The sequence below is a fragment of the Ananas comosus genome, linkage group 7, assembly GCF_001540865.1.
Source record: "Ananas comosus cultivar F153 linkage group 7, ASM154086v1, whole genome shotgun sequence".
Classification (NCBI taxonomy): Eukaryota; Viridiplantae; Streptophyta; class Magnoliopsida; order Poales; family Bromeliaceae; genus Ananas; species Ananas comosus.
Window position 1 is genome coordinate 12,336,124 of NC_033627.1, and position 17,917 is coordinate 12,354,040.

A 17,917-nucleotide genomic window follows, 5' to 3' on the forward strand; every position below is an offset into this window, starting at 1 on the left:
GTTACTAAAAAATTAAAACTATTGATTATATAATGTCAAGAATTTCAATCGGCTCGTTAGAGCTCGAGCTTCGCTCGACTCGAAATTAGGCTCGCTTGAGCTCGGCTCGAATTAATTTCAAGCCGAGCTTGAGCCTAGATTTAGCCGAAATTAATTTCAGCCGAATTTGATTTGATATAAGCTCGCTCGAGCTCGCTCGTTTCCACCCCCTACTTGTTACCCAATTACACACACAATCCAAAAACGAAGAGATGTGGCCCATCTCACACTATCGGCACAATCCAAGAGCAGCCAAGCGATGCGACGTCCACCTCCACACTATCTAGCTGGTGAAGCCGGCTCTGATACCAAATGAACGACCCGACCCGACCCGACCCAACTCGCACTAATAACTCATGAGGTTTAAATCATCAGCGCAATATCTTAACCTCAGTTATTATTATTAGAGTCTATAAGTCTCTTATCTATCCCATTATAATTTTATTTCTATCCGATTGGGACTATGAATGTCACATTCCAACAAAAATATCTCTATCCCTTTCCATACAATGATATGTGATCTCCTTTCTCCACATTCATGGTAAGGTATCAACTTCTTTGTCTATCCCAAAAGTGCGCAACACAACTATAAAATCAATCCTCGATCATGTTGGGAGATATCTCATTTTTTTATTGCAAAAAATTATAATTAATTTAGATATTTAGTTAAAAGAAGTATAGAAATTTTGTTACATGAACTAGTAAAATGAGTTTACGAGCCTCAGAACCAAGTAAAAGCTCTCTCTGGTTATACTTCTGTTGTAATGAAAGTCGGACGGTTTACAAGATCTAATAATATTGAATATAAAAGGTAAAATCCCACATAACTTATTTGAGTTATCGATCATTTTAATATCGATTATCCAACATTTATTTTTGTTTGATTTGAGTCAGTCAACGCACTTTGATTTTTAAAGTTTAAATATGGTTGTTTTATCTTTACATGTTTAGTTAGTATATTTCATAAATTCTGTGACTATAAAATTCATCAAGTAATAATTAGTTCAAATTTTAAATCACATGAGGCCTTAACATTAACTCAAATAAATAAATTGAAAAATGACGTAAAATCAAAATCTAAAAGATTAGATAGCTGATTTGCAAATATTCATAGTCGATAAGTTCTGCACTACGTTTTACCAATATAAAATAACTTTTAAAGTGATAGATTGTTTCAAAAGAGGAATGCCCCCGTTTTAAATCCTACTGAACTCTAGTTTTATTAATTTAGGTTCATATTTTAGACCTATCAAATCATCTTCTACATATAAATAGCTAAATTTTTCGAGTAAACAGAAGTAAGTATAATTCAAAAGGATTATGCAAATAATGTTATATTCAAATTATATTCAATAATAAATGAAAAAATTGTATATATATACTCCAAAAGTCCAATAATAAAGATGCATTGAGTTGTCATATGCCCATATATGTACCCTACAATTGCAGTCAATTTAAAGTAGTTTCTGGTGACGACCTCCATGTCCATGACCCACAACTTGGCTAGATTATTTTCTTAATGGATCTATGACCACTAATAATTTTTCTTTTTTTACAAAAACCATATACTATTTGTATTTTTTTGGCAATGTTAGTAGTTGAAACAGTTCCTAAACTAAGACTTTTGTAAACACTCTGCGTTTGGATTGACGAATCTGTAGATCAATATATAGCCAAGTGAGTGTGTTTGAGTTTTCCTGAAGTGTGATTATTTTTTGTTGTTGTTTTGACGTAATTCATACAGTCTGAAAGTAAATTCAATTACTTTTCTATTTATTTCGATTTAACTTGGTGCTCGTAAAATTAATTTTGATTTCGTTGTTTGTTTTATGTAAGTAAGTGGATCCATTATCTCCTAAATATAGTAGTAATTTACCACTATAAAATTTAATCTATTATATAATTAATTTTTTGTATTATTATTTAAAAGTAATCCTAATTAATATAAATAAGGTAATTCTAGTCCCATTACAAAGGAACGTAGAGTTTAGATTTTACTGTTTAATAAATATTTTAGATGGAGGTTCGCGTATGATGGAATCGATTCTCAACTTTAGAAGGCGAAGTCGAGAGTAGGTGAAGTGGAGCTCTAATGTAACTTGAGTTACATTAATATTTTCACTTACACAAAACAAATAACGAAATGATGAAACTTGAGTTCCATCACTCCACCTTACACCAAAACAAACAGGCCCTAAATGTTACGTCTTACGGCACATAGTTGGTATCCTTTAATATCTTCTGCGTAGTCGAAGAGTTTCATCCTAGCATATTCCGCGCTAATAGTATTTCTCAAAACACAAATAATATCTCCATAAAATAAAAGGTATAGTTGCTTATAATATCTAGGACTTAATCTTAGATCTAATAAATATAAGTATGAGAGAACACATGTTCTATTATAGAAAATATATGTGATTTATTGGCGCATATAGTTAGTTAACATGCCTACGTTTAAGTGTTCATGAAAAAGCCAATTTGTAGTTGCACCTCAAATTTGGCGTAAACTTTTTTTTTTTTTTTTAGAGAGATAGTAGCACGCTACCCCGCTTCCGTTATTTCATTTTGAAATAAACTTAGCTGGAAATGTAACCAACTAGGATTCAATTTGGTCCTCGGTACCAACCAGATCAAGTTCTTTACCACTTGCTCTAGAGACGGTCGTGGGCGTAAACATGTTGGTCGAATGAAAAATAAAGGATAAAATGTTGGACTTCTAGAAAAAACTAAATTTATTTTGATTTTTTAGCTAAAGAAAGTTGATTGTACCTTACTTTTTCCCAAAAGTGATCTTTATTTTGTAATAGGATCTTCTTCAATCGATTTTCGTCTGCTATGATAAAAAGTCGTAAAATGTGGTGACGAATTAATCGAACTTTTTTTTTATTTTCTTTCCCCATTTTATTTACTTTCCTATTAGGGCGAAAACGAGCGAGCCGGCTCGCGTTCGACTCGTGGTTCGCTCGATATTCGGCTCGCTCGAGGCTCGACTGCGAAATAAATGACCGAGCTTGAACAAAATAAAAGGCTCGAAATTCATTTCAAGCCGAGCTTGAGTATTACTCGCTCGTTCGATATTAGCTCGAAAACTCGAAGAGCTCGAATATATATATATCATTATATAATATATATATATAATATATATAGTAGGGCTATTGTGCTATTAGAGCACAGCAAACCTTGTGCTCGTAAGTTCTTAACCGTCCATCAAATTGATTGGTGTTAGGTGAAAGAGCGAAGAGAAATTAAGACAAATTCAAAGAGAAAACTCAATTTCTCTTCAATTTCTTCTTCTCTCTTTCACCCTCCGGCACCCATCAAATTGATGGCGTGTTAAGAACTTAGGAGCACAAGGGCTGCTGGCTCCTAAATAGCAAAGTACCCTACTCATATAAGTAGGCTATTATGTATTAAAACTTAAGAGCACAAGGCTGCTTGTGCTCCTAATAGCACAATAGCCCTACTATATATATATACTAAATATATATATAAGTAAGGCTATTCGTGCTATTGTAGCAGCACAGCAAAACCTTGTGTTCGTAAATTCTTATACGTCCATCAAAATTTGATCTGGTGATGTATGGACAAGAGAGACAGAGAATATTAAGAGAAATCAAAAGAGATATATATAATTAATTTATTATTATATTAGCTTAAATTTTGAATATTTGGGGCCATTATGTTGCTCAATAAATAAACATCAACAAGTCAACCGTCGCAATTGAACCCAACTCTAAATTTACATTAACACACATCTCTTTCAGACTTCTACTTTTGTTATATAACCCTACAAATATGATAACATTCAATTTTCAAATATTCCTATTTTTTTTCTCCTCTCATCTTCTCTCATCTCTCTCTTGACCCTCACCCAGTCAGCAGTCACCACTAGCTCATAATTTCTACAATTATAATTGTATTTTGAACTACCATTAACATTTGCATCAAATTAGGTAATGATTTTATAAAATTAAAACCTATTGACTTATATAATGTCGAGAATTTATCCAATCGCTCGTTTAGAGCTCGAGCTCAGTCGACCGAAATTAGCTCCGCTATGAGCTCGGCTCGAATTAATTTCAAGCCGAGCTTGAGCCTAGATTTAGGCTCGAAATTAATTTCAAGCCGAATTTGAGCCGACATAAGCTCGCTCGAGCTCGGCTCGTTTCCACCCCTACTTCCTAGTGTGATTTTTCTGATGCCCCCTCTCTCATGTCACATTTTTATTACCTCTGCCCCCGCATCAACTTTTTTTCTTCTGCCCTACAACATCAACTTTCTTCTGTCTTCCCATCTAATCCAGATTTTCTCTCTGTCTATTCTAAAACCTTACCGCATATTCATACATAACACGTTTATTTTCCAAAAAGAATCTTATACAAGCAATATGTGTTATCAGAATACTAAATCTTATTTTTATTATTCAATAATTTGTAGACAACCAAATATAAGAAATCAGAAAAGTTCAAAATTCTATTAACTACTTATTAGAAAAAATCAAACGACAAAAACGGTTGCTCATTTTCTAAATAACCACTTTCTCAAAAATAGCACATGTGAAAAGTCTCACTTTTTAATTTCCATTTCTTTTACAGCTAGTCAAACATGCTCTAAAAGTCTAAGGCTTTGTTGGAAATTCTAGACAGTATGTTTTACTTACAGTGAAAAAATACAACAGAAAAAACTATATCATATCATATCGTATAAATTGCAATGATTCAGCTAAAAAATAATTTCTACGACCCCATTAAAAAATAGTGAATATATACCTTCAACACCACAAGTAAATCTAGAAGTTCCTAACAGTTATTTGGATCAGTAACTTTGAAAAGATTAGATTGACACTTAACCTTTTGCTTTGAACCCTAAACACAAGATATTTTTTTGGTTGTATCATCATCTTCTTGTGTCACAATAGTATATGTGATGGTAGTGCATGTCAAGGTGTAACAAGGAATTTCCCACTTCTCCTTGCTGAAGCTGATAAGCACTTCCCAATAAATAATTCAACTTTTGGAAGGCCCATGATAGCATTGATTGCTTTTGTTATCTTTATATTTTCAACCCTCTAGAACGAAATGGGTATTTATTTATTATTTTTGATAGAGACAGCGCAAATTTATATTATATTGACTATTGTATTGTTACTAGCCACTAGAGCAATGAATAATCCTACTAGTTTTTTGAGTCCCGCTATTATACTCTTATGAGTACGATCCTCTTCGTACTCATAAATCGTTTTCAATAATAGAGCTTCCGAATTGACGATCCATACTATTAAATTTGATTTAGATCATTCTAAACTTATAGAAATTAAATTTTATAATTTTTCGATATCATTTACCTTACGATCAAGAGATCTTAAAATTGATAATTTTTAACGGCCGGTATAAAATATTTGCTAATTTAATGGTATAAAAGAATCGAAATTGGTTGAATTTTTGATAGAAAATTATATTCACTATCTAATAAAGACCAATAACTTCTATCTTAAATTGAAGAATCCGATCATTCATTTTTAGGAGGTTGTTTAATTTTGACTGTTCATTTTATGCCTGCTTGATGGGCTTTAATATAATTAATTTGAAAAATTACAAAATTTATTTTTTAAAAATTTTAAATACTCTAAATCATATTTAATGGTATGGATCGTCAATTCGGAAGCTCCATCATAAAAAATAACTTATGAATACGAAGGGGTCTATATTTACAAGATACAATAGCTCTACTCTTTTTTTTTTTCTTTTTTTCTTTTTTTTAAGGGAAAACTTCAAAAACCTCCCCTGTCGCTTCGTAGTTTCTCACTTTGTCCCCCTGTGGTTTAAAATATATCAATTTGCCCCCCTGTGATTTTTTTTTTCTCTTTTTCTTATCAATTTCAGTATTTTTTTTTCTTAAATCAGTGATAAAGTTAAAATTAAAGGGTACTAAAGTGAATATTTGATAAATCTAGATGGGTATCTGAAGTTTTTTGTATATAAAATACTGAAATATTAACGAACAAGCTACTGAAAAGATAAAAACGAAACCACAGGGGGGCAATTTGATACATTTTAAACCACAGGGAGGCAAAGTGAGAAACTGCGAAACCACAGGGGGGGTTTTTGAAGTTTTCCCTTTTTTTAACCTAACTTCAATAAAATAGCCATGGAAACAATTTTAAGCACCAATGCATTATCATCCATCCAATAGTGCAATGGACATTTTAAGCTTATCCCTTTTGGCTTACTTAAAAGAAAAGGATCTTGATATTCACTAGCATTAGAGACAAATTGAGTTTTTTTTTTCCACATAAGAGACAAATAATTGCCCACTCAAGGTTCCCATATTTATTTGGAGCTTTTCTAAATGGACCATGCAAAGGACACTAAAAGCTAAATGCATGTGCTTGGACCAAGTTGGTGCTTGCACATAATAATTGAGTTCTTTTTTTTCTTTTTTCTTTTTTTGGTTAAATAATAAAATTGGGTTTAGATCTTGTGATCATGCACTATGTGGGCATGCAACTTTTACCTGTCATAGGAGACAAGAAGGACACTCCCTCACCACTTATTATACTTGTAAATATTGTTATGGTACTATTGTGGTTGTTAAGAATATTAGCCCCATAAAATTTTTATTTGTATATAATGTGTAAGAATTTTTCTTTTCTTTCTAACACCAATTTAAGCTTTTGAGTCGGTTCGAGCCCTTTAACATGCATGGTACTTGTTAGAGCTTGGTTCATATAATATAATTTAATTTGATTCTTTTAATGTGATTTTCGACGGCCACGTCATTCTGACTAGATTTTCTGATCCTATTTTGTCATGCATTTGTACGATCAAAATAAAATCACGCCACTTGCCAGGGGGATCGATCTGGTGCGCATATGTCAAAAAATCTGCCAAGAAAATTAAACCTAAATCGGTGAGAAGTAGCAATCTTAATCGATGTATATAGTAAGACTTTTTAACTATTGAGCCATTTAATAATGTTAAAACTATGCACTAGGGAAATTTGAAATTTTAACTTTAACCTATAATAAACTTAGTGGGCATGCAATTAGAGTGGATTTTTTTTTTTTTTTTTTTGGAGTTTCTAATTTGCCCTAGATTTAATAATCTATAACTCTATATGAATCCCCAATAAGAATGATGACATGGCAAGCTCTTCTTTTTTTAGATTTTTCATATTTTTTAATGATGATTTGAAATATAAATATATATATGCATGTCACTCCATGCATATAACATAATAAAAGTTTTTAATGATGGTTTGAAATATAAATATATATATACATACATGTAACTCCATGCATATAACATAATAAAAGTTTTATAAAAAAAATAAAACTAAATGAATCCCAAAACTACTACCTCTTCATTTCCCAAAACTGTTTTGAAATATAAATATATATGCATGTAACTCCATGCATATAACATAATAAAAGAAATAAAACTAAATGAATCCCCAAAACTACTACCTTCTCATCTCCCAAAACTGCTCCCCTCTCACCTCCCAAATACAAAATAGTGGTATGCATGTAATAAAAGCTAGCCATGACCTCTTAGTTATCAAACTCCAAATAAATAATGGTATGCATGTAATAAAAGCCAAAACCTGTTGGTTATTAAAGCTTCGTTGATAGCCTAAAGGAGGATAGAAAGTTTTGCTTTAGAAAGTGAGTCTTTTTATTATTATCATAGCCAATAGCATCCCAAAATTCCTGAACTCTTCCTAATTTTATTTATTTATATAAAAGGAAAGAGACTGTTCTTGGTCTAAGGCCCTCTTTTATCCTCTTTCGAGAAGACCATAGATGATATTAGGAGATTTTTTCGATACAGAATGGCAAAATGGAGTCATCGGATAAAACTTTCGAATTGTCTAATTGAAGCTGCTAATGCAGATTCCTCTCCTTCTATGTCGGATGAATATGTATTATTTCTCTCTCTCTTTTTTTTTTATTGCATATTACTGTTCATGAATAAGTCATTTGAGTTAAACAAAATTGATGGAGTAAAATTATAAAAAAAACTGATTAAATTAGTATTTACATCAACAAACTAACATAATATATAGATTGTTAGCTTATAGATATATGAAAAGTGGGCTTTTACAATTTAACGGTAGTTAAAAACTAACTATTATTATTTTTAAATTTATTTGTATGACTATCATATATTCCTTCATATTTTTTCTTTTATTTTTTTACATTTCGTGCTAATTCTTTGATGGCATGACAATTTGAATGTCCATAAACAAATGCAATAATAATTGATTTTTAAGAAAAATCTAATTTGAATTAGAAAAGATAATAGGATTGATAAATATCTTTATATGATTAGTTAAGTGTGAATTTGAATCTCTTTAGTTTTTTTTTATTATTTATTACCCTTCATAATATTTTAAATATTTTTTCTGTTTCTTTTTAACGTTTTTATTTGTTTGTTAAATCTATAGACTATAAATTTTTACTAAAATATTTCTACCCGCCGCATCGCGCGGGTCCCTACGCTAGTAATCATGATAATGACAACAATACAACTCCATCTTAAAAAGATGATATTTAATGCAACTGTACTTGAGCACGGATTTTAGTGAGGGAAAATGATACATAAAAATGTGATGCCATGTGCATCTAAAAATATATTTTATAATTGGCTTAATTGCTTCATTGATTCCCAACTTTTTTATCCTCTTTTATTTTGATCTTTTTATTTTCTTTTTACAACCAGGTCTCCAATCTCTTCATTTTATTACAATTAGATCACAGTCATAAAAAGAACAATTAAAATTAACAAAATACGTTATGTCAATACAGCATCAGTACCAACTCTGCTCCTATGTGGCTTTTTCATAGACCGATGTAAAAAAAAAATGAAAAAGTTAAGAACTAGTTGTGTAAATAAAATTTTAATTTTAAACTTAAATAATTTAAAATTTAAATGTACATTTGAATTTAAAGCTACATTGCTACAATGTACATTCTCTCCTCCAATTACTTTACCCTACCCTAGCAATTTAATTTCTCCATCCTTGGAGTAATTCAAGAATAGTCAACATGGACTTGGGGGCTCCAAGAATAGTCAAAAGATTATTTTTTACAACCATGCATGGCCCCCTATCATCAATATCTGCATCTAACCGACTGTCTCTAGAGCAAGTGGCCAAGGATTCGGCGGTTGATACCCGAGGTCCCAAATTCAAATTCTAATCGATTCACATTTCTAGCTAAGTTTATTTCTAAATGAAATAAACAAAACGGATAGCATGCTATCTATCTCTCAAAAAAATTAAAAAAAAAATCAATATCTACATCTAGCAAACATAATCTAAATATATGAGGATGCATTAATTATAGCTAAAAAGCAAAATGTGCACATAGAGAAATACATATGATTGTATGTGTGTGGTATCTGGCAATCTAGTCGGGCCAAGTTACGATCGAGATATGTGGCTTCTGATTGTCAAAACTTTTGAAATGGTAGTTAGTAAGCGTGAAAGTGGTTAGGATAAATTTTAATCGAATTCAATACCGAATTCAATAGGATGTGAATATGAATGTCAAAATTTAGCATTCGACACATATTCGTATCTAAATTCGTATTTGAAAAAATTTAAAAAATATATATGACTGGGATTATGGTTTCTTGCAAAATCTGACGGTATTCGACCGTTTTCATTCCTAAAATATGAAAGGAATGATAATAATATATATTATAGGGGAATAAAAGTGATTTATATTATATTTTTTATTTATTTTAATATGAATATCGACCGTCCCTAGAGTAAGTGGCAAAGAGCTTGATGGTTGGTACCCGAGACACAAGTTCGAATTCTAGTTGATCACATTTCTAGCTAAGTTTATTTCTAAATGATATAAACGAAGCGGGTAGCGTGCTATCTATCTTTCAAAAAAAAAAAAAAAGAACTTCATATTAAAATTATATTTATATTTATTAAAATATTAAATTTTATTAAGTAAAATATAGGTATGCAAAGTTTTGAACACGGATGTGAATCTTCAATTGTATTGTATATTTTATTTCCGCTAATCTTAATTTATATTTGCATACGTGTATTAGTATATATTATTATTCGAATAATATTCGAATCCATATCCATTTTAAACGGATATGAAAATGAGAATTTAGCATCCGACATATAACCGCATGTGAATTCGCATCCGACAAAAAAATATGGATGCAGATATGGTTTTGTCAAGAATTCAACCACGCGTTATCACCCCAGTAGTTAACGTCAGCGATTCATAAGTTGGAATTATAATTTTTTCACACTATTCCAACAACTATTACAACTCTAACCACACATATAAGAGTTAGATCTAGAATTGAAGTTCCCAAATATAAAAAAACATAACTTTTATTATTTCTAAAATTAAAAATTTTCAATCAAACACACCACTTGGATATATACAGGTTAGCAATTCAATGCTTCTTGAGATGTAAAAGAGACAGAAGAGATCATATGTGGGACCACTGCACCCACCCCATCTTATCAATGGGGCCCATTTTGGATTACACCTCATCCATACACAATCATGCTTTCACCCAACAAATCTTATCTTGTTTGCGGAGTATGTCTTCTATACTTTCAAAAGTATAGAATTTGATAATAGAATATTCGATTTGATCGATCGACTCTATTAGACATAATCTACGCTGTTGAAACTATTTAGAAATCAAATTTCATAATATTTCGATATCATTTACCATGTAATCAAAAGATCACAAAATGACTATTTTAACGATCGAGGTGGTACGTTCTTAAGTTTCAACGGTGTAGGACAATTCAAATTATATGAAACTTTAATAAAAAAATTCTACTTAACATCAAGTAGCAAGATGAATACTTCTGATTTGAAATTTGAGTATTTTATCACTATTTTTTATAAGATTCGTATTTTTAACTTTTCATTTTTAGGCTACTCGTTCATTAGGCAAATAAAATCAATAAATTACGAAATTTGGTTTCTAGAGAACTCTAATGGCTTTAATTACTTTTTTAGAGAATAAAGCTGCAATAAATAACTAATAATAGCACAGAGTACTTGTGATTTTCTAAAATTTTTGGTCAAGTAAAAACTACAATTTACATAATTTTTTTTTTGAGTTAATTGCACCGTAAATCTCCCATCTTTACCTAATTTTTACACTTTAGTCCCAAAATTTTTATTTTTAATCTTTTCTTTTTTGCAATTAATTCTCTTATCTTTACTAATAGAAATTGTCGCTTCAGCACGAATCAATTATGTCTTTTTGTTTATAGAAAAGCTTCAAATACCAGCCCTGTGCTTTCACACTTTCTCCTTTTAGTACCCTATAGTTTAAAGTATATCAATTTAGTATCCTGTGGTTTCATTTTTATCTTTTTTTTATCGATTCTATTAATTTTTTTTGTTAAATTAGTGACAAAGTTAAAATTAAATGGAACTAAATTGAATATTCGATAAACCTAGGTGTGGTTTCTAAAGTTTTTTGTATATAATTTAACGAAATATTAACGAAGAAGCTGACGAAAAGATAAAAATGAAATCAGAGAACATTAACTTGATACATTTTAAACCGCAAGATACTAAAATGAGAAAGTACAAAATCACATTGGTGGTATTTAACGTTTACCCTTCTTTTATTATTACTTCAGAGTTTGCTGAGAACGCATAAGCATTTTTGAGCATCTTGACTCGTATTTTGTTGTATATTCGAAACGTGAGGAATATATTTGTACTTATATTTTAAAAAATATTATTAATTTCATACAAGTCCCTACAAATATAGTAAATTATAAGTGTATTCTTACAAAATTTACCTCTTATTTATTGGTCTATATAAAAGTCTTAATATTTTCAAATATATCCCTTTGGTTTGTTACCGTTAAAATAACATCTATTTTATAAGTGGAATAATCCTTTTGCCATTACATATATCCCTCCAAAAATTCCAACTTTTAATTGAATAAGGGTAAAAAAGTGAATTCACCTCATTAACTAACTAGAGTTAAATATTTAACCTATGGTTAACTAAATATTCCTAACGGATTCTAACGGTAGGCACATATTTGAAAATATCTAAATTTTTGCATGAATAACATATAAAAATTAAACTTTGTAGGGATATATTTGCAATTCACTNATATATATATATATATATATATATATATATATATATATATATATATATATATAAAATTTTTTCTAAATTAACCATTCGCAATGTTTCCTTCATTGTTGAATATGGGTTCCACGTCGAACCGTCTCAAATCCTCCATATATTTTTCTTTTTTTTTTTGCTTAGAGCGAATCGGATTTTTTTTCTTGAACCGATCCGATCATTGTTTAGTGTGAGCTCCCCCAGACCGATTCAAGTTTTCTATATATATATTATTTTCTTTACTTAAACCAAACCTGATTTCTCTCTTTCTTTACTTCAACCGAATCGGGTCAGCCTGTTGCATTGAGCCGAATCAGCCCAACTACTCTCCATGTTTCTATCTTTCAACTAATTTTTTGTTTTTCTTTATTTGAGCTGATCACTGTTGAATGTAAACTCTGCCTCGAACTAACTCAAAATTTTCTTCTGTTTGCTCGAAACAACTCGAATTTTTCTTTTTATTTTTTTTATTTTTTTGGCTCGAACTGATCAGGCTCAAGTTTTCCTTCTTTTTCCTTAAAATGAGCCGGATTTTTTTTTTGTCTTGAATCGAATCGAGTCACCGCTTTGTACTAGGCGTAGTTGTTCCTCATCTTCTTTCTTATACTGTTATCTTTTTTCATCGACAAATTAAATTTCGTTTCTCGTCGCTTCTTCTATTAACTTTTTTATTAGTTTTTTAATTATTTATTCGCCGTATTGTACAGGTCATCGAAACAGCTGAACGATCATCCAAATACAGCACAATAATATTTTCAAACAATAAATCTTAATAATAATTATCTTTTTTTAGTGTACTTTTATTATTTAATAATCTAAAATTCGCTGTCACCAACTGTCTCTCATTTTTCTTTTTTTCTTTTTTTAAGTATAAAAATGTACGAAAACAAAAACTATTTTGGAATAGCCTTCTTAGCCTTTTTCCTCTCGTTATTATTCCTCAAAAATTTTATATTTTTTTAATTTAATCTATATTTTAGTTAAACAAATTAGAATCTAAAGGCAACTATAATTTCGTTAAATTTAATAGCTTTAATTACATTTTAGATAATAAATCTGCAATAATTAATTAATAACAATATAAATTCAGCAACCATAATTTCTATACTTTTTAGTAAAATAAAATTATAGTTCATAATATTTTTCTGATCTCAAATTTTTACCTATTTTTTACACTTTAGTTTCCAACATTTTAATTTTTTTGTAATTAATTCTGTGATCCCACTTAATATATCTGTGATAATTAATTTGTTTCTAGTTTAATTTAGCGAGATTCATTTGAAACAAATTATACATTCAAAAATATGATTGTAACAAAAAAAAATATAATATATATTAAAAATTTTTAAAGTGAAAAAGTCGATAAAGAATAGGACCATGATGCAATTATTATTATTATTATATTATTATTATTTTTCAATCCTTATCCAGGTAACATGCAATCCAACGTAACGCCAAAACAACTAATTTATTACGTCCCATCGAATGTGTTTTGTTTTATTTTTTTTTATTTAATGTTTTCATGAGAACGTACGACTTATATCTTATTTTATATTTTAGTACACAGGAATATATTTTCTTTCACAGCTAAAGATGCTTATATTATCTTTATGTATATTTTTTGGCTTAATTGTATACATGTCCCCACAAATACAGTAAATAGCATATATATTTCGGTAAAGTTTAATTTTTATAAATTATTTTTGTAAAACTCTTATTATTTTCAGATATGTTCCTGCTGTTAGAATCTGTTATAAAAGTTTAGTTAACCATAGGTTAAATACTTTACTCTAGTTTATTTTTGACATTTTTATCCCTCTTATATTATACTGTTATAATTTTTGGAGGAACATATTTGCTGTGGTAAAATTGAAAATATAAACAGTTTTCTAACGGTTCTCTAACGATAATAAATCAGAAGGATAAATCTGAAAATATTAGAAGTTTTGTAATAATAATTTATAAAAGTTAAATTTTATAAGAATATATTTATAATTTACTATATTTTCAGAGACCTATATATAATTAACCCTATATTTTTAATAAGTATGTATAAAAAAATCCCAATTTATATATTAATTTAAGAGGGTGGGATATTATTGTCACCGTCCTGCAATAATGCACATAAGAATTAGGGATGTTAACGAGTCGAACTCAGAATGGGTTTTCAAAAACTCGAACCCAAACCTGCTAAACCAAATTTGAATCCCAAACCCAAATCCAACAGATTTAAATTAAAATCCATATTCAAATCCGAACCCAAAAATTCGAACTCAAAACAATTATTTCTTTTTACCGTATTTCAAAACATATTATATTAAATCTAAATTTTTAAAATATAAATTCAAATATAATTAGGATTTGGGTCAAGTTCGGGTTCAAGTTGGGTACAGACTAAATTCATATCCGAATTCAACATCAGTTGGGTTTTCTTTTTTTATACCCGTATCCAAAACTATATCTATTTAGCCAGTGACGAAGTTAGGACTTGATTACGAGAGGGCCAAAATACATATAAATTAAAATTTTAGCAAGTAAATAAAATATACCTAATTAAAATTTTGATGAGAAAATATATAACCTAAATTGTTAGTGTAAAAAAAACATTACCTTTTTTTTTATTTAGACTTACTTAACTTTTAATTATTTTATTTATATTATTTCACTCAAATAATTTTAAAATTTACTAAATCTAAAAGTAATTCAGTTAATAATTTAATTTCTTAATTTTTACTAAATACAATTGTGATAATTGATTATTATTAGTTGACTAAGCTATTAACTTTAATATAATTTTTTTAATTAAATAAAAATTTATCTAAAATAATTAGAAATTATGAAAGTATGTACTAAACAACAAAAATTAAAATAAATTTAGAGTTGAGAAAGTATTATGTTCATGCCGGAACTTTTTTAAAAGATAGGTCGGTCAAATATACTTTAGAGATTAAAGTAAAATAAATCCTTGAAATTTTTTATATGAAAAGGATATATGTGCAAATTTTGAAAATCTTGGTGGGGGAGGGCATGGCCCCCTCAGCCCACATATAGCTCCGCCCCTAGCATCAATATATTCGCTCTGTTCGGTTACGTATTCAGATAAAATTTCAGATATCCACACACGACGACGCGTACGATCACCGGGAGGTGACGGATTCGGGCTCTTCTCACTATTTATACCTAACAACCTGATAAGCTAGGTGGAGTGTGTCACCACAACTCACAAGAGAAGTGCTATTTTTGAGTTACTGAGAAAGGAGAGTCACATCTTATTAATATCATCATATAATTTTGGTTCTTCATTTTCACATATATTAGAGCATGGATCCTTACCAGGTTTGGCCTTTTACCATTATTATTTTTTAATTTTTTTTTTCATTTTATGTAGAATATATTATATATATATATATATATATATATATATATATATATATATATATATATATATATATATATATATATATATATATGTGTGTGTGTAGTTTAATTAAGGATCTTTCTTGAGTTTAATGTTGAAGTTATGGGGCACTAAAAATAAGTATATATTTAGTTCATCAGTGTTTTTCAGTTTGCAGCGATGCGATCGTGTTCGTAGCTATCGTTTTAAACGAACTAGATTTGATTTTTACAAAAGCAACTGTTTTGTAAATGAAATGAAATAGTATGAAGATTAAACCATGCACGCGCCGCGGATTTATTTATTTTTTAATTAGCTAAATGATTGATCAACAAACTAATTTATTTAATTAAGATGTGCATCTCTTTTGTATTTGAAATACTTTGTTATTTTAGAGCGTCACACTACGTAAGTTCTCTGAATCAATGTTCTGCTCTGATCGATTTGATCTAAAATGTTTAGAATATTCAGAAAGTAAATTATGTAATTTCTTAGAATTATTTATTTAGTGATGAAAAGGATTCAAAATTAATTATTAATATATCGTTAAACTTGTAATCAATTACATAGGCTGTTAAAATTATTATTTTTGAATCTTTTCGATCATTAGTTAAATAATATAAAAAAAAACTATAAAATTTATTTTTATAAATATTTTAAATAATCTAAACCATATCTAGTGAAACTTATCTTCAACTCAAAATTTTCATAATTAAAAATAATTTAAAAGTACTTAAAGCATCGTACTCTTTAAAGCACTTCAATTAAACTATATATATAAATACGAATAATTGCATATGTACTCCTCAAAATTTCAAAAATATCTTATTTATTCTTACTTTTTTTTTTTCTTTTCAATATATCCCTTATATATTCCTCCGTTATTCTAAAACACCGCTACAGTTACCACCAGTTAAATTAACTTAGTTTAAACGTGAGTTAAATATATGTTAAAATTAAAAAAAATAAAATATCTCTTTTGTCCTTAATTTAAAAACAAATAAGAAATATTGGTGATGATAGAGGGTATATTTGAAAAGACCAAAAGTCAAAATACTTTTTGTATCCCTAACTTAGGAGCAAATAAAAAAAGTCGATGATGGTAGAAGGGTATATTTAAAAGGACAAAATAGTAATTTTATACCGATAACAGTTATTATTAATAGTTTATTAATATAATTTAACTCTAAAAATAAATTTAAATGTAAAAACTGTATTTTCAATATTAAACTTCTAAGATATGTAAATTAGAAAATCGAAAATTTTTCCTAAACTATATATATATATATATATATATATATATATATATATATAGAGTCCGGCTATGGTGATTGTAAAAGTACCAAGTATTTGGTGCTTGTAAATTTTTTACCGTTAGATCTATGCCTTTGATCATTTTCATCCGTTAGATTATACTATTCAACCAACCACCCACTCAACCCTAGGGGGCCCACATCATCTTAACCGCACATCCCTTAATCNCCTCTTATATTATACTGTTATAATTTTTGGAGGAACATATTTGCTGTGGTAAAATTGAAAATATAAACAGTTTTCTAACGGTTCTCTAACGATAATAAATCAGAAGGATAAATCTGAAAATATTAGAAGTTTTGTAATAATAATTTATAAAAGTTAAATTTTATAAGAATATATTTATAATTTACTATATTTTCAGAGACCTATATATAATTAACCCTATATTTTTAATAAGTATGTATAAAAAAATCCCAATTTATATATTAATTTAAGAGGGTGGGATATTATTGTCACCGTCCTGCAATAATGCACATAAGAATTAGGGATGTTAACGAGTCGAACTCAGAATGGGTTTTCAAAAACTCGAACCCAAACCTGCTAAACCAAATTTGAATCCCAAACCCAAATCCAACAGATTTAAATTAAAATCCATATTCAAATCCGAACCCAAAAATTCGAACTCAAAACAATTATTTCTTTTTACCGTATTTCAAAACATATTATATTAAATCTAAATTTTTAAAATATAAATTCAAATATAATTAGGATTTGGGTCAAGTTCGGGTTCAAGTTGGGTACAGACTAAATTCATATCCGAATTCAACATCAGTTGGGTTTTCTTTTTTTATACCCGTATCCAAAACTATATCTATTTAGCCAGTGACGAAGTTAGGACTTGATTACGAGAGGGCCAAAATACATATAAATTAAAATTTTAGCAAGTAAATAAAATATACCTAATTAAAATTTTGATGAGAAAATATATAACCTAAATTGTTAGTGTAAAAAAAACATTACCTTTTTTTTTATTTAGACTTACTTAACTTTTAATTATTTTATTTATATT